General features: G+C 42.7%; 1 protein-coding gene across 7 annotated transcripts in view; it reads left to right on the top strand.

Annotated features, from left to right (window-relative positions):
* The window catches only part of marchf2 (membrane-associated ring finger (C3HC4) 2), an 87,037-nt gene that overhangs the window by 13,876 nt on the left and 46,174 nt on the right, over window positions 1–26,987 (top strand). For 3 of the 7 annotated variants that reach the window (XM_072244672.1, XM_072244665.1, XM_072244671.1), the window contains exons 2-3: window positions 14,710–14,776; window positions 25,861–26,000. The gene's annotated coding sequence lies outside the window, so the exon portion shown is untranslated. Of the gene's footprint in view, window positions 1–14,709; window positions 14,777–15,006; window positions 15,152–16,501; window positions 16,539–25,860; window positions 26,001–26,987 lie in introns of all 7 variants that reach the window. The other 4 variants (XM_072244666.1, XM_072244669.1, XM_072244667.1 and 1 more) reach the window with 4 other exon arrangements.

The following is a 26,987-nucleotide window of genomic DNA, read 5'->3' as shown; positions in this document are numbered from 1 at the left end:
AAGTAGTCCACTCCTACACTTGTAAATGAAGTTCATCTGGAGAGATCCTGTCCAGAGGTAGATCTGCCACGTACTGGCATCCTGGAGCTGTGTGCAACTATTGACAAACTACACACTTAGTTAGGATTCTTCTCCTAATGCTGGGAATCCCAATATTTTTGGCGCAACCTGGACAACGTGGCTGCGGCCTCCGTGTCCCACCCCTTGATGTACATGCCTCAGAAGGATGTCTGAGGTATGGGGATCCTTTACCAGTATCACAAAATGTTTAGACTCTTCAGGCATAGCTGTCCTAATAAGTCATCCACCAACTCTGAAGCACTGGATTGAGCCTAAAAATATGGCTGTTCCTTTTCACACTTTCTCCCCTTGCAAATGAGAATTCATCTGGAAATCTCTTTCTTTGGCAAAACCCAATGATCTCCATTTCAGCCTTTCAGAGGTCCTCCACTGAGAAATAACCTTGGCTGGTCTGATCTATCTTTATCTCTATCTCCAAAGAATACCTTTGTTGTTCTTCATCCAAGTCAGACTAAGCAAGAGCCATCTCAATTGCTTCCTCTTCTGACTAAGAAACAGGAGCAGATTCTTACATCTAAGAATCCAGGCCATTTTTGAAACCCTGTTTACAACCAAGTTTTGGAACCTGGAAGTTTTATTCTTGATATACTTCAGCACTGAAGTATATCAAGAATGACTCATGAAGCTGCATGTGCAACTCCTTTCTCCATATGGTTTGCCATGTGTCCATATGGTTTGCCACTATAGCGAGTGAGCTTCTTACAAGTAATGGAAACTGACTTCAATGGAGCTACCCTAGATTTTTCCATGATAATAACACTGTGCACCTGAGAGCACGTGTTGTGCTACATTAGGTAGGTCACTGCTCCATAGTCATCTTTGCTTGCATCTGTAAAGTGGTGTAACTGGGCAGCTGCAGCTTCTCCAAAATCTGGGTTCAAACATCTAACAACTTTGAAGTCTTCCAACTGACAGAATTCTTCCAGCCAGCTTGTCCACACATGAGCACCTGATGTTGGTACAGTGTCATCCCAGCCAAGCTCTTTACTGTTTCGATCTTGTAGGATCTTCTTAGCGGATAACACCACCAAACTCAAGAGTCCAAAAGGATCACAGATGGAACTAACTTTGGAGAGAATGCCCCTTCTGCTGAGTGATCTGTCTTAGATCGTGATCTTAAATTTGAAAGTATCAGACTAAATGCCCCATTGCACACCTAGTACTCCCACCACTGAAGGTGCATCTTGATCTAGATACAAATGCATCAAATCTTTCACTCTTGTTCCTCTGGTATCACGGCTAGCGCACTAATTCTTTTGCTTATCCACTTTGTGGGTTGAAAGTCACCTTTAGCATGAATGGATACAAGATCATGATAGAGGGATGCTGCTTCTTCCTCAGAAGACACTGACACAAGGCAGTCATCAACATAGAAGCAATGCAAAACCTTTTGCAACTGAACTGTTCTTCATTATCCTTAGGAAGTGTGCAAAAGACAAAGTTAGCACAGCTTGGTGATGAAGTTGCTCCAAAGAGATGTACCACCATTCTAAAATCCACCACCACTTGGCTGAAGTCACAATCAGGCCAGCAGAGAAACTTCAGCAGATCTGCATCTTATACTGGTAGTTTAACCTGGTGAAACAGTGATTCACTAACTGCCATGATGACCACTGGTTCTTTTCTGAATCTGGTCATGACTCCAGACAATGAGCTAGTAAGATCTGATCCCTGTAAAAGCTGAGCATTAAGTGATGTTCCCTGAAAAGTCGCTCCACAGTCAAACACAACATGGAGTTTTCTCCTTCTAGGGTGGTAAACACCATGGTGTGGAATATACCAGACTTGCACATCACTGCATTCCAGATCCTCTGCAGGCACTCTTTCTGTATAACCTTTGGAGTTGACAGATTTCAGGAAAACTGTGTAGTCAGTGTGAAATGACAAAATCCTCTTAAAACTCCTCCTTAGATTTAGAGCATGATGTTCTGCAATCTTCCTATTATTTGACATGTTAACCTTCTTTCTCAAAGGTAAACCAATCTGGCTGTGGTCATCCACCAGTTTTGCAGAATTTGCAATCAGCTCCATGAACTTGTAGACTTCTCTTGACAAACCAGGTTGTTCATCCTGACTACATTCAGGGAATCTGCCTTAAATTGCTGCCACCAAAGCTCATCGAAGTTCAAAATTGAAATTCTGTTAACTGTCAGCTCTGACTGTGCACAATCTCTGCCAGAATCAGGTTTATTATCACCCGGCATGTGTCGTTGAATTTGTTAACTTAGCAGCAGCAGTTCAATGCAATACATAATATAGAAGGGGGGGGGGGGGAGCAAAAATAAATAAATAAATACATAAATTACTGTGTATGTTATTGAATAGATTTAAAAAATCGTGCAAAAACTGAAATAATATAAAAAAAGTGAGGTAGTGTTCATGGGTTCAATGTCTATTTAGGAATCAGATGGCAGAGGGGAAGAAGCTGTTCTTGTATCACTGAAAGTGTGCCTTCAGGCTTCTGTACCTCCTACCTGATGGTGGTGGTTGTCTCTCGGGGTCCGAGGAAGACTAAACATTGTGCAGTCATCTGGATACACATGTGGCTTCGGAGGCCAAAGGCTGAAGCACACATGTGGTTGCAGGTTGGACATAGAATGGCAGTTATTAGAACAGGTGCACACACAGCTTTGTGGTGTCGGTCTCGTGCTGCTGCAAGGCGCTGATTCCGGTCATTCTCAAAGTCAGATGCAGCTTTTCTGGTCAGGGTGCGCCATGCAGCCCTGTCGGCTGCGGACTCCTCAAGTTGTCGAGGCTGGCGGTCTGCCCATTTGATGTGTGATTTCAGATTGTCTTTGAATCTTTTTTTGGGGTGGCCCTGATTGCGACTGCCATGTTCAAGCTCACAGTAGAGCAGCTGCCTGGGGATTCTTGTTTCACCCATGCGGATTACATGGCCAGTCCAGCGTAGCTGGGCCTGGAGTATCCTTGCCTCAATGCTTGTGCTGTTGGCTCTGTCAAGGACTTCCTGGTTGGTGATTCGGTCCTGCCATTGAATCCTCATGATCGACCGCAGAGAGCGCATGTGAAACTGCTCCAGCTGTTTGATGTGCCTGCGTTACAGGGTCCAGGTTTCGCAGTCATATAGGAGAGAGGTGAGGACCGCAGCCTTGTACACCTTGAGCTTGGTTGAAAGCTGAATATCCTTGTGCTCCAGAACTTTGACACGGAGTTTCCCGAGTGCCTGCTGGCTTTCTGGATCCTTGCTATGATCTCTTTGTCAAGGGATCCGTCACTGGAGATGGTGCTTCCTAAATACTTGAAGCTCTCCACATTCTTCAGGACAGTGCTGTCGACGGTGATGCATGGCTGAGGAGGGTGATTGTTTGGTGCAGGTTGTAGGAGAACTTCTGTCTTACCGAGGCTGATTGTCAGGCTGAACAGCTTTGAGGCTGTGGAGAACTTGTCGACAATCGTCTGCAGGTGGTTCTCCTGGTGGGCCATGAGGGCACAGTCATCAGCAAACAGGGCTTTAGTGATGAGCCTCCTCAATGTTTTGGTCTTTGCAGCAAGGCGTCTCAGGTCAAACATTGATCCGTCTAGGCGATATCTTATGTAAGTACCCAGGTCTAGGTCCTTAACAGCATGCTTCAGCATTTGGATGAAGAAGGGATTGAAGAGCACTGGTGCTAGAACACACCGTTGCTTCACACCATTTGAGGTGTTGAAAGTCTCAGATGGGGAACCATCTGAGAATGCTTCTCCTGTCATGCCATCGTGGAGCAGGCGGATGAGTGTAGTGAATTTCTGCGGGCAGCCAAGCTTTCTAAGGATGATCCACAACACGTTTCTGTTGAGCGTGTGAAACACCTTCATCAGGTCAATGAAGACAGAGTATAATGTCATGTTCTGTTCCAGGTACTTCTCCTGTATCTGTCTCACTGCGAAGATCATGTCGACAGTGCTTCATTCGGGACAAAAGCCACATTGTGACTCGGGAAGGTTCTGTTCTGACACTGTTGGAATCAGTCTGTTGAGGATGATGCGGGCGAGGATTTTTCTGGCAATGGAAAGTAGTGAGATGCCTCTGTAGTTCCTGCAGTCATTCCTTGAACCTTTATTTTTGTAGAGGGCAATTATCATTGCGTCTCTGAGATCAGGGGGCATCTCTTCTTCTTCCCAAATGCTAGTCAGGGTGCTGTGGAAAGCCTCAAGTGATTCCCTGCTGAGTGCCTTGTACAGTTCAGCAGGTATTCCATCCTTGCCGGGTGTCTTGCCACTGCTCATCTGCGTGATAGCCTTCTTGACTTCATCTATCAAGGGAGGACCATCTAGTTCCTCATGAATAGGCTGTTGGGGGATTTGGTCCAGAGCAGACTGGTCGACCGATGAAGGGTGGTTCAGGAGCTGGCTGAAATGCTCTTTCCATCTGTGTTGGATGCTCTCTTTGTCCTTTAGCAGTGTGGTTCCATCAGTGGACAACAGTGGAGAGGATAACAGTGGAGATGAGCCAGATCTTGAGGGGCCGAAGATCATCTTGATGGAGTTGAAGGGCAGCTTCGAGTTGTTGATGTTGGTGAAGCGTTGCACCTCTTCAGTTTTCCTATCCCACCACAGGTTGTGCAACTTGCAAATTTCCCGTTGGGCATGGGCCTGAAGGGACTTGAACCGCTCTTTTTTGGGAATGGAGCTTAGGTTGTTTTGCCACTCTATGAATGCTTGTGTTCTTCCTGGCCAGGAGATCTTTGATGGCACTGTGATTCTCAGCGAACTAATCTTGATGGTTCCAGTTCTTGGGGCCGAGGACTGATTTTGCTGTCTCCGTCACCATCCCTCTAACCTGATCCCACTTCTGAGTTGGCCCACCAGTTGGTGTTCTGTTGGCAGATGGCTTCTCATCAAAGGTGGTCTGGAACTTGCGAAGATACAGCGGCTCTTGGAGTCTGGCGGTGTTAAAAGCTGTTGTGATGAACTTAGGGCGCTTGGGATGGTGGGGAGTAATACGTAGCTTCAGTGTGGTGCAGACAAGCCTGTGGTCAGTCCAGCACTCCGCTCCTCGCATGGCTCTGGTGATGAGGACATCCCGGATGTCTTGGCGACATACTATAACGTAGTCGATCATGTGCCAATGTTTGGATCTTGGATGCATCCATGTTGTCTTGACTTGTTTGCCAGCCTGAACACTGTGTTTGTGATGAGGAGGTCGTATTCTGCGCATTTGCTAAGGAGCAAGAGGCCGTTGCTGTTCACATTGCCAATACTATGTTTGCCTAGAACCCCTTCCCAGCGACTGTGATCGCAGTCTACTTGGGCATTAAAGTCACCGAGCAGGATTAGTTTGTCGTTGGCAGGGACTGAGACTGAACAGAGTTAAGGTTGGCATAGAACTGTTCAATGGTCTCGTATTTGCTAGTCATGGTGGGAGCAGAAGCGCTGATGACTGTTCCGTGACATCTGTGGCTGAGGGGCAGACGTAGCCACATAACCTTTCGTTGATTCCCACAGGCAGGTCGGAGAGTTGTTTCAGGAAGCGGGACTTGACTGCAAATCCAGCTCCATGAATCCTCTCTTCATCTTGCGCTTTTCCTTTCCAAAGGAAAGTGTAGCCGCTAGTGGTTTCAGTCAGGGATCCTTCCTCCACAAGACTGGTTTCACTTAGGGCTGCGATGTCGATGTTGTAGCGTGAAAGTTCCTTGGCAACAAGGGCTGTTGTTCTTTGGGGTCTTATTGAGTTCTCTCTGTCCATGAGTGTGTGGACATTCCACGATCCAACAGAAGTTTCTTTCTTCTCCTTTGAGTGTAACTGCATCAGCAAATGAACTGCCAGCCGCCGCAACCTGGCCAGTTATCTGTCTGTAGGGCAGGCAACGTTTAGGCCACCTTTTCTAGGCCCCTCCCTATCAAAGAGTGAGCAGTGCTGTCCTGAAAAGGGCTGCTCAGTCGCCACTGGTGCTGCCCTAGGTACAGAGAAGAACGACCACTTGTCCAAAGGCCGCCTACATGTGGGTTTGTGACTACAACTCCCTGTGGTCACCTCCACCTGTTGCTTTGCCACTCCTCCATCGCTGTAGGACTTGTAGAAGACTGGTAGGAATTGAAAGTTGGGAGATGAATGTTGCACAATGTAACCAGTGCATGAAAGATATTAAAGTAGAAAAGCCTTGCACAGAGACGATCCCACTCTCTCAGCCTCAGAAGTCAGGATCCAGTGGCACAAAGAATCGTTACATCTGGCAACTTCCTTGGCTGCACTGGATGGCCGCGTCTTCTTAAGTGCAGTGCCGCGCCCTAAGCACTCCACAAAGCGCTGCTGCAACGCCTTCTCAGCCGTTGAACCCCCAGGGTTTCCTCCGCCTCATCCACCAAAGCAGTCTTCGCATGCTGGGATGAGCAAGTTCCTATCTCACCAAGGGTTTCAGACCCGTTGGCTACCCTCACCCGGTTTAGCTGGCCACTGTCGAAGCTGTTGCCCGGGGTGTGGCCACTGTCGCATGCAAACAGCTACGAGGAGCCACAGGTGAGAGGTGGGCGTTGGTGGGGACCAATAAATAACGAGCCACCCCAAGACCCCCCATCTAGAGGTGCTACCCCTCCAATACAACCCATACCCCCTGATGGTAACAATGAGGAAAGAGCATCACCTGAGTGCTGGGGGTCCTTAATAAAGGACGCTCCCTTTTGGAGACACTGCTCCATCACAATTTTCTCCTTTCAATAGTCTGTTCACAGTCCAACCCAACATTGTCCTAATTGCATGGGGTCCATCATTAACACTGTAAATCACTTGCAACAGCTCCTATGCTTTAGGCACATCTGTCCCTACCAGCAACTCAATTTCTGAATCAATCTCTGGCAAATGGACATGGTTCAGCTGAAAGCAATCCTGAAGATCCCTCTGTGGTGAGATGTTCCCTCTGTGGACAGGCCTGCTTTCCTGCGTATAGATGTTAGGTGGTTCACAAATAACTTTCATCCTGGAACAATGTAGCTACTTATGATCTTCTCTTGATTCATGGTGCATAAGGAAATTTGTGTTCCTTTTCTTGTGAGGTTGAGCTTATTCATTAAGCCCACTGTGCAGAAAACTACTATATTCCCTTGATCTAAGAAAGCACAAGTAACCACTATCTTGTCACCTTTTTTAGACTTCCCTTGTACTGGAACTTTGGGAGGTTTACAATCATGATTGGCAGCCCCCATAAAGCCACTAGATACCAGAAAACTGCCCACTGCTCTGATTCCTTCACGGCTTGTTCTGAGTCTCCTCCCCCTTCCTTTGAGTGGATCTGAATCTGGACATGACTCCAGTCAGTGAGCCAGTAAGATCTGATCCCTGTAAGAGCTGAGCATTAAGTGATCTTTCCTGAAAAGTCACTCCACAGTCAAACACAACATGTAGTTTCCTTCTTCAAAACTGCATACCTTGCATGAAAGACACTTGCTGCAATCTTTGCTGATGTGTCCTGTACACAAACAGCCAAAATAGACACCTGTTTCCTTTAGGAAGATGATCTTCTCACAATGTGCCCTTTTCTCAAGCAGAAATCCAAAGTGTGTCCACCCCCACAGAAGGGACAAACCCCTTTTGGCTTATGAAACCGTTTCCCTTCCTTTAGTTCCAGGTTCAATTTTAGCTATACTTCCCACAGTGGCCACAGTAGTGGCAAAGCTGCTTTCTTTAGCTCTAGAATGAAGTTGTGACTTAATCTTGTTCTCACCTTTGCTTATTGCCAGTTATGGAGCATCCTGTGTATTCCCAAACACTGGGTTTTTTGAAATCTTTACTTGCCTTTCAGTAAAATTAACAATGTCAATGAAAGTAGCCCTGTGGTTGTGTCTTTCTTGCAGTTCACAGGCCACCACTCTCCATCTATCCCTAAGCTATGGGGCAGTTTCTTTATAACAGTTAACATATTGGCAGGCATGTCTAGCTTATACATGTACTGCACTTGTTCCATGGCATTGCAACAGTTTCTAAGAAAAAGACTGTTACTTTGAAGGGCATTCACATACCCATGAAAGGACCCTTTGCGTGTAGGCAGATGCAATTTTCTATTCATGCCAAATAGTTCCTGTAGTAAAGTCTTAGTCTTGACATATCCTTTCTTCGGGTTATATATGCTGGCAATTTCTAATAAGTTCCTTTGGGCAGCCCCTAGTGTACTGTTCAATGAAATAGAGGCAGTCTCTATGGCTGTCAGTTTTATTTTCAAAGGCCATGATACTGCAATGGATCACTGTTGAAGATTTGAATCTTTCTATCAGGCAAAAATAAATGGCATTGTTGCTTTACCAATAAGGTTGTTATTTCATTTTACTTAATCATAATATTAAAACTATTATCTTGATCTCTATTGTCTGAAGCATGAATGTTTCCATGTTGGAAGTGAATGTCCCCATGAGCACTTTGAGCTGTTGGATGTGATATGGTTCCAGAGTGCTTCAATAGTACACGTGGCGAGTAAACATCCCGTACAGGTGTCCCCTGCTTTTCAAACGTTTGCTTTACGAATCCTCACTGTTACGAAAGGCCTACATTAGTTCCCTGTTTTGCTAACAGAAGGGGTTTTCACTGTTACGAAAAAAATCAGCGCGCGATAAAAGGCAACGCGCGCCCCGAGCAGCCGCTCTCCCCGGGAACGGCATTCTCGCCGGCATTGCTTAAATACGTGCCTGTGAGCAGCCGTTAGCAAGATGAGTTCTATGGTATCGGAAAAGCCTGAAAGAGCTGGTAAGAGTGTTACACTTAGCGTAAAACTAGACATAATTAAGCGTTTTGATTGTGGTGAATGAAGTAAGGACAACGTGAGTTTGGCTTGTGGAAGCTGACGAATATGATGTTGAAGAGGTTTTGGCATCCTATGACCAAGAACTGGTAGGTGAAGAGCTGATGCAATTGGAAGAGGAAAGGATAACAATCGAAACTGAATGCAGTAGTGAAATGAATGTGAAGCAACTGCATGAGATTTTTGCTGCAATAATAAAGTACGACTTTAATTTTGAAAGGTACGTAGGTTTAGGAGATATTTGCAGGATGGTTTGAGTGCTTACAAAGAACTGCATGATAGAAAAATGTGCGAGGCTCAGCAGTCAAGCAAGCCTTCCACATCAGCCACAGCAGACGACGAACCTTTGACCTTCGACATCGAGGCGGGCAGACATAGAAGATGACCTGCCTGCCCTAATGGAAACAGACAACGACGAGATGACACCCCAGTGTCCCACCACCCCAACTCGCAGGCCGCTGACAGATACCGATTCACGGAGAATGCAGCAGTAGCCGGGAGGCACACAGCACATCTTTAAGAAAAAAGCCGAAATAAACATGCTAATTAATTAGGTGTCGCCCGACACGTAATTGTCGGCCCAGATCAGAGACGATGCAATCGGCAATGGCCTCCGATCTGGGCCGACAATTACGTGTCGGGCGGCATCTAATTAATTAGCATGTTTATTTTGGCTTTTTTCTTAAAGATGTGCTTGTGTGCCTCCCGGCTACCGTTGTACCCCTGCATGCTTCGTGGATCGGTATCGGTCGGCAGCCCAGAGGGTGGGGGCCACTGCACCAGCCAAACTCCGACAACTCAGACTAACACACCACCATCAGTGTGCTCGGCGCTGTCCCAATTCCGGTAAGTGATACTACACTGTATATACATTATTTCTACTTTATATCGGCTGTATATTTTTACGTGTTATTTGGTATGATTTGGCAGCTTCATAGTTTAAAGGTTACTGGAGAGAGTGTTTTTGCCAACAGCACTTGCATGAGATTTTCTGCCGAGAGCGCTTGCATGAGATTTTCACCTCGGAGAACAGTGCCGGCAATGATTGTGGAAAAGTACTTCTACTTTATATAGGTTGTGTATTTATCATATCATTCCTGCTTTTACTATATGTTACTGTTATTTCAGGTTTTATGTGTTATTTGGCATGATTTGGTAGGTTATTTTTGGGTCTGCGAACGCTCACAAAATTTTCCCATATAAATAAATGGTAATTGTTTCTTTGCTTTACGACAGTTTGGCTTATGAACCGTTTCACAGGAACGCTCTACATTCGGATGGCGGGGGAAACCTGTATTACCTTTTGGAGGTTGTGTTCATGTTTCCCAGACACTTGAGGAATGAATATAACAGCATTGACATTGGGCGTTTTTATTTTTCTTTGTGTCTGTTCAAAGTAGAAATCCATGCCATTGGACTGTGCTGTGGCATCACTTTTGGCACATGACACACCTGAAGCCCTTAGCCACAATCTCTTCCTCCAATTTAAGCAGTTCTTTTCTTTTCTGTAGTTATTCCTCTTGCTGTTCCAGCCCATGTTTGTCCTTCAATAATCATTGATGTGCCATTAATGCAGCTAAATCAGCTTCTGGTTTTATGTGTGCGGAGGAGGTAGTTGATATTGAGGATTTTCTTCCTGCGGCAGAGCTCTGTAATTCAATATTTGACAGGTTGCGACCTGATTTTACATCACCTAGTATGTCATATGTTATATACGGAATGATAACATGTATTGGAACGAGAAACATAGTCTGTTGGAAGGTGATGCATGTTTTCATTCATTGCTGCTGCATCAGGTTGAACATGGCCATCAATGTGAAATCATTGTTTCACATCCTCTTTGAATGTGTTTATTAATGCTGGTGATCCATCCATTTTGTTTTTCCTGTTCATCCTTGGTAAGTAAAGGAATCACTGTGTGATGTAGCTTAGTGGCAGCTTCACAAAGGTTAATCAAGTTCTCAAATTGGGATTGCACCTGTGAAACATTTTCCTTGTTTTTCATAAGATCCTTAATTAATGGTATTAAACCTTTAATTTTGTTCATAGTTAATTTTATGTCCCTTTTGAAGACTTTAAATTTTATTCACCAAAGCTTTGGTAGTAAGTTTAACTTCTCTCTTGCCAGCCTCCATTTCAGAGCCACTGATGTCAGTCCCATCCTTTTATCCACTCATATTGCTTTCTCCTTATTGAGCAATTCATAATTAATTCTCTGTTCACCTACAGCACATTCGCAAAATGCACTGGTAGTATTCCATTCAATCTACACAGGCAACAAACAAACTATTCACACATCCACAGTACATCAACCAAACCAAACAATGTTCAGTTCAAATGTCAGCAACCAGGACAATATTTCAGCACTCAGGAATTTTGCAAACCATACAACAAATCAGGGCTTTGAGTACTTCATTAAAATAGAACCATGAATCATGAGCAACAGTCCCCAATGGACAGGCACCACTGACCACGCAAACTGTGTTCAATCCACAAATACACAGTATGAATTAAAATAAAGCCTTAGGTAGGCCTTCTGCTTCAGCTGCTCACGTTGCCGACTTGCCTTCCCAGTGTTACGATGGTAATTGTCTCAGATAACCGCCAGCCTTTCTTTGCATTCCTTTGTATTGGAATTCTTCTTCCGCCCCCAGGTCAGAGCAATCCATGCTGATGGCTTTGCCATAAACTGGTATAAAAAAAATTTTGTTGACAAAATGTAGCGACTACTTGAAAGCAAACTAAAGTTGCTGAGAGGCTAAGAAAGGGAATATCACACTGTATGATGCGCTTCCAACTAACTGAATTTCAAGTTAAAAAACATTGTTCATTCCTTTATTACAAACCAAGAGTAAAATTATTTGACTCTTCCATAGTTTATATCAAACAAAAACAAGCGAGACAAGCATATTTGAATTAAATTCAAACAAGGATGAGTGTAATTGGATCAAATTCAAAGACGAGTGGTCAACCAAGAATATGCACTCCCTGCACGCCCCACCTCTATGCTGCCGTGCAGGTGACTATATTCATTTGTTTCTACCACCACCCAAACCCACATGACAAATTATCTTAACCTAGAGTGAGGGTGTGCAACACAAATACAGATGGACAATAAATAGATACGTGGCTCCTACAATAATAAAACTATAAATTATAATAAGAAATATATTTAAAGAAATTAAGTAGCGCAAGAAGAGAGCAAAAATGAAAAAAAAAGCTATTGAGGTGGTATGTTCATGGATTGATTGTCCATTTAGAAATTTGATGGTGGAGAGGAAGAAACTTCTCCCAAAACACTAAGTATGTGGCTTCAAGCTCCTGTACCTCCTCCCTGATGGTAGTAATGAGAAGAGGGCATATCCTGGGTGCTGGGGGCCCTCAATGATGGATCCCATCTCCTTGAGGTATTGTCCCTGGAAGATGCCCTTGATACTTGGGGGACTAGTGCCCATGATAGAGTTGGCTGAGTTTAGATTTCTGTAGCTTTTTCCAATCCTGTGCAGTCGCCCCTCCATACCACACAGTGATGCAACCAGCTGGATTGTGATAAATTCTTTGATGTGATAAATGTTTTGAGAGTGCCTTGCAGAAGAAAATAACATGTAATTGACTATAAAAGTAAATATAAATAGAATACCACATGGAACACATCAGGCAGCTGTGTGTACTGTCCCACAATCTAAGAAATTGATGTCTGGAATTGCCAGTCTTTATAAAAATGAAATGAATGTATCCTATAACTGAATTATTAACATTCCAGAAAAAGTTTATTTTTGCTTTTTTTTCTTTGTGATGAATATGTTACAAATGACCACAGATTTGATCAAGTGAAAACTCTTGTCTTTGTCAAATGCTTTGTTTTTTCTTAAAAAAAAGGAAGTGTTTTCTGAGTTGTACTAGACACGACATGAATCAGCTAATTTCAGACATGATACTAGGGAGGTGTCACGGTTTTTCTTTGTCATTAGATTGTCCAGGGTTCTAGCTTTTGATTATCCTGTGACCCTGGTGTAAGTATGATTTGATTTTTGAGGGACAAGAGTATGTTCAGGTATGTTGAATGCATCCCATAAATGAATAATTTGCTGATACTCACTGTTGAGGCAGTAAAGTAATCTATATCATTTTGGGGCTTGGGGTAAGTAAAAATGTCTTGCTTGACCCCTTAAGGATTATTAATACACATTTGTTTTTTTTAAGCAAGGATCATTGTTTACAGTGTTTGATTGTGGATATATTTTCTCCCTTTTTTAATGTAGCTCAGGATGGATATCTCAACAGTTGAGTTTGGAATTGCTGGTGTTTGATGTAGGGGCCAATTTAAATAGATTTTCATAGTTTAAAATAACTACATTATGAAAGTGGAACTTAATGAATTGTAACTAAATCTGAAATAGCATTTTTAAGAATAAAGGGGATGGGAACAGGAAAGAGAATCTGATTAAAGTGTGGGGCAAAGTTATGTGAAAACTTAAGGACATGTTTTTTGTGGGAGAGTTGGGCTGTGGTAGAGTTGGCAATTGAACCTGGAGGAGGTGCAGTAAAGAGGTGAAATCCTAGAATAATTTAAACATAACAATAATTTTCAAACTACTAATACCAATAAAGAACTGGGACAACATAAATTGTGATGAAGGAAGTGCAGGGCAGATCTTGGTGCATGCTTAGAAACATTCAGCAGACTTTTGGTGGGACATCATTGGACTAAGATGGTTATGATCAAATATGTAAGTAAACTGAGACAAGGTAATACTAAACTGGAAAATGTAAAGGGCTAATTAGTGGAGATAAATTTGCTTGATTGTGTTGCAGATTGCAAAGAGGTCTAGGACAAAGAAGGTAGATAAGTGTTACAGAATATATAGCAGTTTGGTGATTTCTGTTTTGTGGTGGATTGGAGCACAAATGGATTAAAACAGGAAGTGAACAGGATCAAATTTAAGAGACAGCACCAATTCAAAGAATTTGGAGAGAAAAAGATGACTTTGTATTGGGGTGTCAGAAAGATTAAAGGTTTCAAAGGTACATTTAATGACAGAGAAATGTACATAGTATACATCCTGAAATGCTTTTTCTTCACAACCATCCACAAAAAACAGAGGAGTGCCCCCAAAGAGTGAATGACAGTTAAATGTTAGAACCTCAAATTCCCCCCAAGTTCCCCTCCCTCCCGCGTGTAAGCGGCAGCAAGCAGTGATCCCCTCTCTCCTCACCAGCAAAAAAAAAAGCATCGGCACCCACCACCGAGCACTCAAGCTTGCAGCAAAGCAACAGCAAAGATGCAGACTTGCAGTACCCAAAGACTACTTGTTCACCTGGTATTTGACATACCGCAGGCTCGCTCTCTCTCTCCCCCTAATAAGGGAGAAAGAGGTGTCTCCGTTCCACAGCAAGAGGGGAGACATAATAAACAACTCGCTGATTTACGATGTTAAAAGTCCGTTGGTCTGTTGCATCGCTTTTTCTGAGCTCTGTGCGCAAAGATCTCAGGTCTCTGGACACATAGTCATAGATCTTCCGACTCCCATGACACACTGGTCTCCTGCCTGGACATCAAACTCTGATTCCGCCCCCCCCCCCCCCCATTTCCAGAGCCATGAAATCTTGGACCTCCGAAGGCGAACGAGGCTCTTGTGCCTTGCCCTTGGCGTGCCGAATAACGGCCAGTCGTGAAACCCCAAGAACGGGTCCCATTCCTGCAAAGAACCGTAGTCAGCATGTAACTCCACTCAGGGTCTTCAAAAGAACCTTGACAGTGAAAAATGGAAATATTAAAGATAGAAATAGAGTTGTTTCCAAAGATGTAAGCAAAGGAGTCGGGTTCCATATGGTTCATGTAGTTGTCACATTTCATGGCTCACCAGGTATATGTGAAGTATGTTATATTTGTGTTTCATAGATGAAGGAACAAGGCGGAAGGAGGGCACAGGAGAATCGATAGTGGCTGAAAACAGTGAAGTTTTAATGTAAGTGAAGAGATTGTAAATAGATATTATGTGGCAATTGAACAATTAAGCAATCTAGTTAAGTTATTGGATTAGTCTTCATGGACCAAAACATTTGATCTGGCAAAATGAATTCTAATCGCATTATAGCAGTTAGGCAATTTAAGTAATTAAGTAAATGTGGAATAAAAAGCTCTTGTCAGTAATGGTAACTAAGAAACTTATGTTTTGTCATTTAAAATCCCATCTAGTTTACTAAATTTTCAAGGAAGAAAATCTGCCCTTCTTATCAAATCCAGAGATTTGTGACTGGAACCATTGAATTGTGGTCGACGCTGAACTGCCCCAGTATTACCAAGAAAGCCACTGGTGCCCAGGGATCTTTACAGGAAACCAGTAAATGCTGACTCTGCTAGTAATAACTTTGTCCAATGAATGCTGTAATTTTGGAATGAAGTATTCTGGCAAAGGGCTAATCAGGTGGAATTGAATAATGTGAATAATGTTGTAACCAAAGGAAGCGCTTTTTTTTTCATGAGCTATATAAGACCATGTTGGTGCGTGGCCAAGTGGTTAAGGTGTTCGTTTAGTGATTTGAAGGTCGCTTGTTCGAGCCTTGGCTGAGACAGCAGTGTGTCCTTGAGCAAGGCACTTAACCACACATTGCTCTGCAACGACACCGGTGCCAAGCTCTATGGGTCCTAATGCCCTTCCCTTGGACAACATTGGTGATGTGGAAAGGGGAGAGTTGCTGCATGGGCAACTGCTGGTCTACCATACAACCTTGCCTAGGCCTACGCCCTGGAAACCTTCCAAGGTGCAAATCCATGGTCTCATGAGACTAACGGATGCCTATATAAGACCATGGACCCAGCTGGTGGCGTGGCATCAGTGCCAGACTTTGGGATGAAAGGTCCCGAGCTTGAATCCAGCCGGCTCCCCTGCACGCTTTCCATCTGTGCTGGGTTACGAGCTGGTGATCTCTTTGGAAGCTCACCCGGCAGAAGGCAATGGCAAAACACTGCTGTAACTTGCCTCTCCCATGGTTCCACACTGTGTCAGAGAGATGTGAAGGGAAATCGTCCGCTAACCAGAGAAACTCAGGATGTGACGTAGCTTTCCTATATAAGACCATAAGACATAGGAACGGAATTAGGCTATTCAAACCATTGAGTCTGCTGTGCCATTTCATCATGGCTGATTTATTATCCCTCTCAACCCCATTCTGTTGCCTTCTCCCTGTAACCTTTGATGCCCTGACTAACCAAGAAATATGCACATGTTGATATGGCTGGTCAGAGGAGGATGACAAAGTGCTTTGTGATCAAAATCACAAGACATTGAAAAGAATTATTCACAAATGTTGTCAGAGAAAGTTTATGAAGAGAGATTAGAAAGGCAGTTAATGTCAGTGTAGAGGGAAAGCAGAATGGAGATGAGATCAAAATAACAAACATGAGAAATTGACGGAAGACAGGAAGATGACAGTTCTGGACAAAACTGAATGTGATTTCCTGCTGGTGGAAAAGATAATCAATGATAGAAGTGAAACTGAATGAGGAGCTCCAATGAGAATATGGCAGAAGAATAAGGGATGTGTTTGAGGTGTGGTTGGTGGTGAGGGCTATATCATGATCGTACTACAGGTAGCTTAATTTTGCACCAGTACTAATGATACAATATAAAATGCAGCCATTTTTAGTATTACACGCTGCCTCTGATGTTGCTGATGCTTTTACTTTTTAGAAGTGTGGGTACCATTTTGCACACAGACTACATTCATGTGAGTCAAATTTAAGAAATCCCTCTGGATTTTTAAACTTGTTATTGCAGTCTCCTCCATATGTGTGAAGGGCTGAACTGTTTTCTGTACATCTCCAACAGGGAATTTTTCCCAATGTAACAAATAAAAACATTTCTCTTTTTGATGCCAGCTATCTGTTCTTATTGAAAATTCCAGCTGAATTCTTTCTCAAAAATCTGAAATGTATTTTGTAATATTACTTTTACCATTTTTTCAGGAAAACAAATACAGTATTAGATTGTCATCTGGACAAATTAATATGTATGACAATCTAAAAATGTATCAAAAAAGTATACTTTTAGAATATAAATTAAGCATGGATGTTATCACCTACGATGTGATTGTTATGTATTACTTTGGGAAGGATTGCTAAAACTTTCATCTTGAAAGAGTAAAATTACTTGTACATCTGACTAGAATGCAAGACTTGTGGTTTTTATGGTCAAGTATTCTGATCAGGTTGAAGCAGAGCCAGATCAGGATGCAGAAAAATGCATACAGAGTTTCTACTTGCCTGTTGCAGATGCGCACAGTCTCCTTTTGGGGTGAGAGAAACACTGGGGGCCTGGGGGATTCTCGGCCATGTGTCAGGATGCTGGTGCAATCTAACTAACTCAGACTGGCCTAAAATTACATTCGCTCCCAAACGTTTTCAGCTATTGGCTCAATGCAACAGAGGAGTCATTCTGTTTTTCCAGGTTTTTCCTTTTATGGAATGTGATGAGTCCATAAGAAAAGGTGCATTGAATTTTGTACAGCTGTTGGCACTTAGCCACTCAGCAAGAACTTAAGCCCTTAAAGGAGCCTGTGCAATTTGCGTACACCATACAAGAAAGAAATACTGAAATTAATCTTCTGTGCGAAAAGAAAGGAGGGGCAAGGGAGCACTTCTTCTTCTTCTTCTTCATGTATTGCAGACAGAAGATTCTAGTGGAGGAGGTCAGCAGGAGAGAGGTTCTCTTATACAGGAGTGCCAGAAAATCATCGAGACTTACAGTCAGGAGCACCATCTGAATTCTTCTCCAGGACTGAAATACTGAGCAATGCAGAAAGAGTGTTATGGCCTTAAAGGAGGTGTTCCCAACCTTTTTTTATGCCATGGGCCCCTACCATTAACTGAGGGGTCCATCAACCCCAGGTTGAGAAACTCTGCCTTAAAGATATAAAGATAAGAGCTGAACACTTAGTCATAGAGAAGTAGAGCACAGAAACAGGCCCTTCGGCCCATCTAGTCCATGCCAATAACCATTTAAACTGTCTACTTCCAATGACCTGCACCGGGACCATTGCCCTGCATATCACAACTATAAAGCTTCTCTTAAATGTTGAAATCGAGCTCGTATGGACTACTTGTGCTAGCAGCTCATTCCACACTCTCTCGACCCTCTCAGTGAAGAAGTTTCCCCTCATGTTCCCTTTAAGCTTCTCACCTTTCACCCTTAAGCAATGCCCTCTGGTTGTAGTCCCACCCAGCTTCAGTGGAAAAAGTCTGCTTGCATTTACCCTGTCTATACTCCTCATAATCTTGTATCATCATCATCAGGTGCTGTGCCCAGTTTGAGCTTTGACTCCTGTTTTGGGTCAAGTGGATCAATTCATTGGTATTCATTTCCAGTTCTCTGGCTGCTGTCTCCATCATCATTTGTCTTTGTCTTCTTCTTGCTTTCTTCCCTTCAATCTTTCCCATAATTACCGTGCATTCCAACTTCTTTTTCCTAATCACATGTCCAATGAAGTTACGTTGCCTTTTCATGATATCATACATTATTTCTCTTTTTGTGTTTGCTCTGTTCATGACATCCTCGTTAGATATTCGTTTTGTCCATGATATTCTTTGCATCCTCCTCAAAAACCATATCTCTGCTGCTTCAATTCGTTTCCTCATGTTACTAGATATTGTCCAACATTCTGAGCCATAAAACATAACTGGATAAATGTAACATTTCAGTACTCGGAGGTGGGTTGTCATGCCTAGTTTAGTATTGGTCAGTATACTCTTCATTCTCGTAAAGGTGTATTTTGCCATCCCTATTCTTCTTTTGACGTCCAAGTCGCACCTGCCATCCGATGTCACCCAGCGTCCTAAGTAGCAAAAGTTCTTTACTTGTTTTATGTCTTCCCCGTTTATTCTCAGCCTGCAGATAGGATTCTCCTTCTTTTTGGATATCACCATACATTCTGTCTTTTTGCAATTGATAGATAGACACATTTTTGCACTTTCTTCAACAATTATATCAATTAAGTTTTGTAGTTCTTCTTCTGTACTCGCAATTAACACAGTGTCATCTACATATCTGAAATTGTTGATGTTTTCACCGCCAACTTTGATTCCCAAGATGTCTCTTATTTTTTCTAATATTGTTTCATTGTACACATTAAATAAATCAGGGGAGAGAAAACACCCTTGTCTAACGCCTCTCTTAATTTTCGTAAACTGACTCACTTCTCCATCTATTCTTACAGGGGCAGTTTGTTCTCAGTACAGATTTCTGATTAGGTGGAGGTCTTTCGAATCTAGATCTAGAGTTTCCTTAATAGTTCAAATAACTTATTGAGCTTCACTTTATCAAATGCTTTTGTGTAGTCAATAAAACAAACAAACAAATCTTTTTGCACTTAAATAGCTTGTTCTGATATTATCCTTAACATCAATATTGCATTTCCTGTACCTTTGTCTTTCACAAAACCACATTGTTCTTTACCTATTTCAGCTTGTATCTTATTTTTACCTCTTGTCATCAAAATTCTTAGAAGTACCTTGGTGATATGACTCACTAAACTTATGGTCCTATGTAATTCACATTCTATTGCACCAGGTTTCTTAGGAAAAGTGATAAATACTGATTTTTTTCATCTCTTCTGTTATTATTCCAGTCTCATAAATGTCATTGATTAAATCAGTAAGTTTTTCAATTCCATAATCTCCAAGGGCATTAATTTGTTCTATTACTAATTCATCAGGACCTGCTGCCTTTCCTTTCTTCCTTATTTTAGATTAGATTTAACTTTATTGTCATTATGCTGAGTACAGATACAAAGCCAATGAAAGGCATTTAGCATCTGACCAGAAATGCAAAGAATAGTGTTATTTACAAAATAACTGAATAAAAAAAGTGCTACAGCACACACATATAAAAGTACTGAGACAGTACAATATGGATGCAATACTGCTTAGTGCTGTGATGTGAGGCTCAGCAGTGTCACAGCCTCAGGGAAGAAGCTCTTCCTGTGCCTGCTGGTGTGGGAGCGGAGGCTCCTGTAGCGCCTACCGGACGGGAGGAGAGTAAAAAGTCCATGGTTAGGGTGAGATGTATCCCTGATAATGCTTTTCGCCCCGCCCAGGCAGCGTTTATGTTCTCAATAGTGGGCAATTGAGTGCCGATAATCCGCTGGGCAGTTTTCACCACACGCTGGAGTGCTTTGCAGTCCGATACGGGACAATTGCCATACCACACTGAGATGCAGTTGGTGAGCATGCTCTCAATGGTACAGCGGTAAAAGTCCGTCAGTACCCTGGGACAGAGGTGAGCTTTCTTCATGCTCCACAGGAAATAAAGGTGCTGTTGCGCCTTTTTGATCAGGATGGAAGAGTTTAGGGACCAGGTGAAATCCTCGGAACTGTGGACACCAAGGAATTTGAAGCTTGATACACGCTCCACTACAGTTCTGTTGATGTAGATGGGGACGTGAGTGTGACTCCTGGCATGCCTGAAGTCCACAATGATTTCCTTGGTCTTCTGGATGTTAAGGGCCAGATTGTTGTCGGCACACCATGCAGCCAGGTGCTGGACCTCGTCCCTGTAAGCCATCTCGTCATTCCCTCTGATCAGACCAACCACCATGGTGTCGTCTGCGAACTTGATTATGGAGTTGGAACCATGTACAGGAACACAGTCACAGGAGAAAAGGGAGTGCAGAAGAGGGCTTAGCGCAGCCTTGAGGCACTCCGGTGTTCAGGGTAAGAGTGGAGGAGGAGAGGTTGTCTAACTTAACTGATTGGGGTCTGTTAGTCAGAAAGTCCAAGGTCCAATTGCAGAGTGATATGCTGATACCAAGCTGGCGAAGTTTGGTGATCAGCTTGGAGGGGATCACAGTATTGAATGCCGAACTAAAGTCAACGAACAGCATTCTGATGTAAGAGTTGGGGCTGCCCAGGTGGGTCAGGGCAGAGTGAAGTGCCGTGGAGATGGCATCCTCTGTTGACCTGTTGGTGTGATACTTATTGCATTATGAACTTCAGATTTTAAAATACTTGGACCTTCAATGTTTTTCTTAATTTCTGGTTTTTCACCTCGATCATCTTCAAACAATTCCTGAATATACTCAGTTTATCTGTTCATAATCTCATCTTTTTCCATGATAATGGTACCGTCCTTTGCTTTCAAACATCCACCTAAAGAATAGATGAGCTTTTTACCAGTGATATTCTTGATTTGTTGATGTAACCTTTTTGGATCAGTAATAGGGATTCTTTCTATTTGCTCACATTCCTGGTTTAACCATTCTTCTTTGGCTTTTTGACATAAGCTTTTAACTTTTTTATCTAAGGACTTATATTCTATAGGATTTGCTTTCTTCTGTCTCCTTTTTTCCATTAGATTTTTGACTTAATACCATCATTCCAAATAAACTGATTCCTAAGTTCCGGAACGTGGGCCTCGGCGCTCAGATTTTTAGCTGGATCTTCAACTTCTTCACAGAAGGACCCAGTCTGCAAAAATAGTGGACAAGCTCCTCTACAATCACTCTGAGCACCGGTGCCCCACAAGGCTGTGTACTCAGCCCCCTGCTGTACTCACTGTACACCCATGATTGTGTAGCCAAGTTTCCATCAAACTCAATATACAAGTTTGCTGATGACACAACAATTGTAGGCCATATCTTGGGTAATGATGAGTTTGAGTACAGAGAGGAAACTAAGAACCTGGTGGCATGGTGCGAAGACAATAACCTATCCCTTAACGTCAGCAAGACGAAGGAATTGGTTGTTGACTTCAGAAGGAGTAGCGCACCGCACGACCCAATTTACATTGGTGGTGCGCAAGTGGAACAGGTCAAAAGCTTTAAGTTCCTCGGGGTCAATATCACAAACGACCTGTCTTGGTCCAGCCAAGCAGAGTTCACTGCCAAGAAGCCCCACCAGCGCCTTTACTTCCTGAGAAAACTAAAGAAATTTGGCCTGTTCCCTAAAGTCCTCTCTAACTTTTATAGATGCACGGTAGAAAGCATTCTTCTAGAGTGCATCACAACCTGGTATGGAAGTTGTCCTGTCCAAGACCGAAGAAGCTGCAGAAGATCGTGAACGTGGCGCAGCACATCACACAACCCAATCTTCCGTCTGTGGACTCACTTTACACCGCACGGTGTCGGTGTAGTGCTGCCAGGATAATCAAGGACACAACCCACCCAGCCAACACACTTTTTGTCCCTCTTCCCTCCAGGAGAAGGCTCAGGAGCTTGAAGACTCGTATGGCCAGATTTGGGAACAGCCTTTTTCCAACTGTGATAAGACTGCTGAACGGATCCTGACCTGGATCTGGGCCGTACTCACCAAATACCCAGACCTGCCTCTCGGTTTTTTTGCACTACCTTACTTCCCATTTTTCTATTTTCTATTTATGATTTATAATTTAATTTGTTAATATTTACTAATTTTTACTATTTTTAATATTTAATATTTGTAATCCAGGGAGCGGAAAGCACCGAATCAAATATCACTGTAATGATTGTACTTTCTAGTATGAATTGTTTGGCAACAATAAAGTATAAAGTATTTCACCTGTCATCCATTTATTCTTTGTGCTTTTTTCTTTTTTAGGAATCACTGACTTTGCTGATTCTACCAGGGAATCCTTTAGAGAGTTAAATTTCATTTCTACATGGTTGTTATCATCTTCAACAGATTCTATTTCTAGACTTTGAAATCTATTCCTTACTTCAATTGTAAATTTTTGTCTTAAGTTTTCTTCTTTAATTAATTGCAAGTAGTCAAGGGATTGTTCAGGTTTTTTCTTCTTTAGTTTTTTAAGTTTTACTTTGACATGGCATACTACTGGGTTATAGTCACTATTACAGTCTGCCCCTGGATATGTTTTGCATTGAGTCACCGAGTTTCTAAATCTTTGGCTTATAGTAATAAAGTCAATTTGATTTCTAGTGTTATCACCTGAACTTCTCCAGATCCACAACCGTCTTGGATGGTTTTTAAAGTAGGTATTCATAATGACCTGATTATTCATCTTGCACCATTCTACCCATTTCTCACCTCTTTCATTTCTTTCCCCAGTACAAATTTTCCTATGGTATTTCCATCAGCGCCTTGTCCTACTTTAGCATTTAGATCTCCCATGACAATAACAATATCTTGAGATTTGCATCCATATCTGCTTGTTCAAGCTCTTCATAGAATTTATCTATATTCTCATTTGTTCCATCTGTTGTTGGTGCATATACCTGTATAATTGCTAAATCAAATGGTTGTCCTCTGAATCTAACAAGGAGCACTCTTTCTGATATTGCCCAATGTCCTAAAACACTTTTTGCCATGTTTTCATCCATAAGAATTCCCACTCCATTAGTACGGGATGTTCCACCAAAATAAATTAGTGTTTTATTTCTATTCTGGCATGTTCCAGCACCTATCCAACGAACTTCACTAACTCCCATGATGTTAATCTTTAGTCTTTCCATTTCATGTATCACATTGTCCAATCTTCCTGCTTGATATAGGGTTCTTACATTCCAAGTGGCAATAATTTTCTTTTGTGTTACTTGAATTTTATGAGCAGTAGCTTGATGACGGCCAGGGATCCCCTGCTGACCAGAATCAACCCTACCGAGCGAAGCATCTTTAGAATTGTCTTGAAGGTCCCCTTGATGCTGTTGTTGTGTGATACATTTTATGAGTTTGACCATGGTTTTCTTAGCATATATATTCTAGGAAACCTAGTACTTAGCAACGGTGGTTTGCTATTGCCTACTGTTGGGCGAACTAAAGAAATCGCCATTTCTCTTCTCAAACGTTCATCCACCTGTACTATAGCCATTGACATTTGAGGTCCTAGCTCATCCGTCTTCTCCGTCATAAGTTCAGTTACTGAACCAGCCGGATCTGCCGTTGGCCTTCGCTCGTATCCTGAGCAAGAACCCTTGCAGGTGCTACCGTTCCGGGTCAGAGCGGCTCTAGGAGCAATGAATGACTAAGGGGTAACTCCACTTTCCCCAAAGCTCTGAAAGTCCCGAATTAGAACCTCATCACTGGTTGCAGTTTAGAGCCATACCCAGGACTTATAATCTTGTATACCTGTATCAAATCTCCTCTCAATCCTCTACGTTCTAAAGAATACAGTCAGAACCTATTCAATCTTTCCTTATAACTCAGGTCCTCCAAGCCTGGCAACACCCTTGTAAGTTTTCTCTGTGCTCTTTCAACCTTGTTTACATCTTTCCTGTAGGTAGGAGACTAAGCTGCACGCAATACTCCAAATTAGGCCTCACCAGCATCTTATACAACTTCAACATAACATCCCATCTTCTGTACTCAGATCCCTTTGACCTTCTATACTCCTCAGTGCCGTACTGATCACAGTGTAAGACATAGAACATAGAAATTTACGGCACATTACAGGCCCTTTGGCCCACAATGTTGTGATGACTGTGTAACTTACTCTGGAGACTGCCTAGAATTTTCCTAGCGCATACCCCTTAATTTTTCTAAGCTCCATATACCTATCTAAGAGGCTCTTAAAAGACCCTATTGTATCTGCTTCCACCACCGCTGCCAGCAGCGCATTCCACGCACCCACCACTCTGTGTGGAAAAACTTACCCCTGATATCCCCTTTGTAACCATTTCCAAGCACCATAAAACTATGACCCCTCATGTTAGCCATTTCATCCTTAGGAAAAAGCCTCTGGCTGTCCATATGATCAATGCCCCTCATCAACTTATACACCTCTGTCAGGTCACCTCTCATTCTCCTTCGCTCCAAGGGGAAAAGGCCAAGTTCACTCAATCTATTCTCATAAGATACGCTCTCCAGTCCAAACAACATCCTTGTAAATCTCTTCTGCACTCTCTCTAAGGTATCCACATCTTTCCTGTAGTGAGGTGACCAGAACTGAACCTAGTTCTCCAAGTGGGGTCTGACCAAGGTCTTACATAGCCGTAACAATACCTCACGGCTCTTGAAATCAAACCCACAGTTGATAAATGCCAACACACCATATGTCTTCTTGTCAACCTGCACAGCAGCTTTGAGTGTTCTATCTAAACGGACCCCAAGATCTCCCAGATCCTCCACACTGCCAAGAGTCTTACCATTTATATTCTGTCTTCAAATTGGACCTTCCAAAATGAACCACTTCACACTTATCTGGGTTGAAGTCCATCTGCCACTTCTCAGCCCAGTTCTGCATCCTATCGATGTTCCACTGTAACCTCTGACAACCCTCCAGCCTATCCACAACACCCCCAAGCTTTGTGTCACTGGACCTACCCTGGCTGGTCCTACCAAAGTACAAAACCTTCACACTTAAATTCCATCTGCCATTTTTCAGCTCATTTCTCCAGCTGATGCAGATCTCTCTGCAAGCCATGATAGCCTTCCTCACTGTCCACTATACCCCCAGTCTTGGTGTCATCTGCAAACTTGCTGATTCAGTTAACCATATTACCAACACTGATGGAGATGACAAACAACAGAGGACCCAGCACTGATTCTAGCGGCACACTGCTAGTCACAGGCCTCCAGTCAGAGAGTCAACCCTGTACGACCACTCTCCGGCTTCTCTCACAAAGCCAATGTGTTCACGACTGAGATGTGGTATTTTCTGCAATGCCATAGCCACTCAGCACCATTTTTGTCCCCTCCAGACATTTGACAGTCACATAAGGATATTTCTTTCCCTTCACAAATTCCACTGCCTCCTCTTCTTCACCTCCCCCCCCCATGCTATAACAATCTCAGATGACCACATTGAGACATCTTCCTGCACTCACAAACAGCCAAACATGCCAGGATTGCAAGGAATAGTCGCTTCAAGAGAGCAGGGGATCCTGTTGGGCTCAGACACAGGAGGAAAAGGTCCTTTGCCTGATGGGTATTGGGCAGTTAAATCTTATAATGCTGGGGTCCCCTGAGGGGGACACAATATTTGTGGTATGCAAGTATCTTATTATCCCTAAACACCACTCATTTCCTTGTTAAAATCTAATTCCAAAAGATTCTGCACGTGAGCTGACATATTCTGTAAAAGGTATATATAGTCATTATTGATATGCTTTTTATTTCTCTCCTTAGCATTGCAGCTCCTTAGAGAGAAGATCACTTCCAGCATGACAGTAAGAAATAATTGCTGTGGAAGAGCAGGAGTTTAAAGATGATGAGCCTCTGGATGATGTGGGGGCAGAAGGACACCCTGTACATCACTTCTATCCCCGGTAAGTGCAACTCCGATAACATGAAGGCAGAACATGGTTTGGAAGTCAATCTTTTAGAGCAGGAACACAGGGAATTACAGATAAAGTCTGTGCAGTGAAAGGCTTAGACATTTTCCAGCCTGTCAGAGCAAATGTTTATGATGACTAAGAACATGAAGGAACCCATCACTTTCATAGGAGGTCAGGTGCAACCAGGAGAAGATCAATTCTAATCTGGAGTGGAAGTTCACTTCTATACCAGGCATGGGAACCTTCTGGAAAGGTTAACTTGTCACATGTTCTATCAACTGTCTAGCTGGCACCAAGCCGGTGTGATGTGAAAACACCTCATTGCTTTCAGATAATGAATAATAATTTGCTGCTTCATTCGGCAGTAAGGATGATCATTATTTATCTTTTTATTATGGATGGGGTTTAATGAATCAAGTGGTGGGACTGCATGTCGTGTCAACAAACCTTTCGTGTGTGCCATGTTGAGCATGTTCATCACTTCTGCTATAGCCATTTCTGGTAGAACACAGGAAGTGGAAGTTAGCCCTTACAGGGAGTGAGCTAATTTTGGGTGTTCAGCATATAATTTTGCATCCCCTCGCCTGGCACTAGCTGTAGAGAATAAGGTAACATGGCAAAGCACACCGAAGTCTTTTCTATAATTAGGAACCAGTATAGTTTAGTAAATATTGTATCAATTCTGCTTTCAATTTCATTTTGAATGTTATCAGTTTCATGATGTTAGAACTTCAATTTTTGTTTTTAATGCTGAATAAAGTAGTTCTGCAGTAGCTTAATTCTGTGTGTCATGAAATTTTGTGCAGAGCAATGAGGGACCACAATCAGAATAGATGAACTGATATGTTAAACAGCAATCCTCATTATATTCTGAAACTTCAGAATCAGACTTTCAACAGCCAGAGACATCACAGATTAAATGCCAATGTATTTGCATCTATCATTACAGAGGATGAATAACTTTGGAAGTAGTTCTGT

This window comes from Mobula birostris, chromosome 26 (genome assembly GCF_030028105.1).
Source record: "Mobula birostris isolate sMobBir1 chromosome 26, sMobBir1.hap1, whole genome shotgun sequence".
Classification (NCBI taxonomy): Eukaryota; Metazoa; Chordata; class Chondrichthyes; order Myliobatiformes; family Myliobatidae; genus Mobula; species Mobula birostris.
Note: the sequence above shows the minus strand (reverse complement) of the source record. Positions and strands in the feature narration are given on the sequence as shown.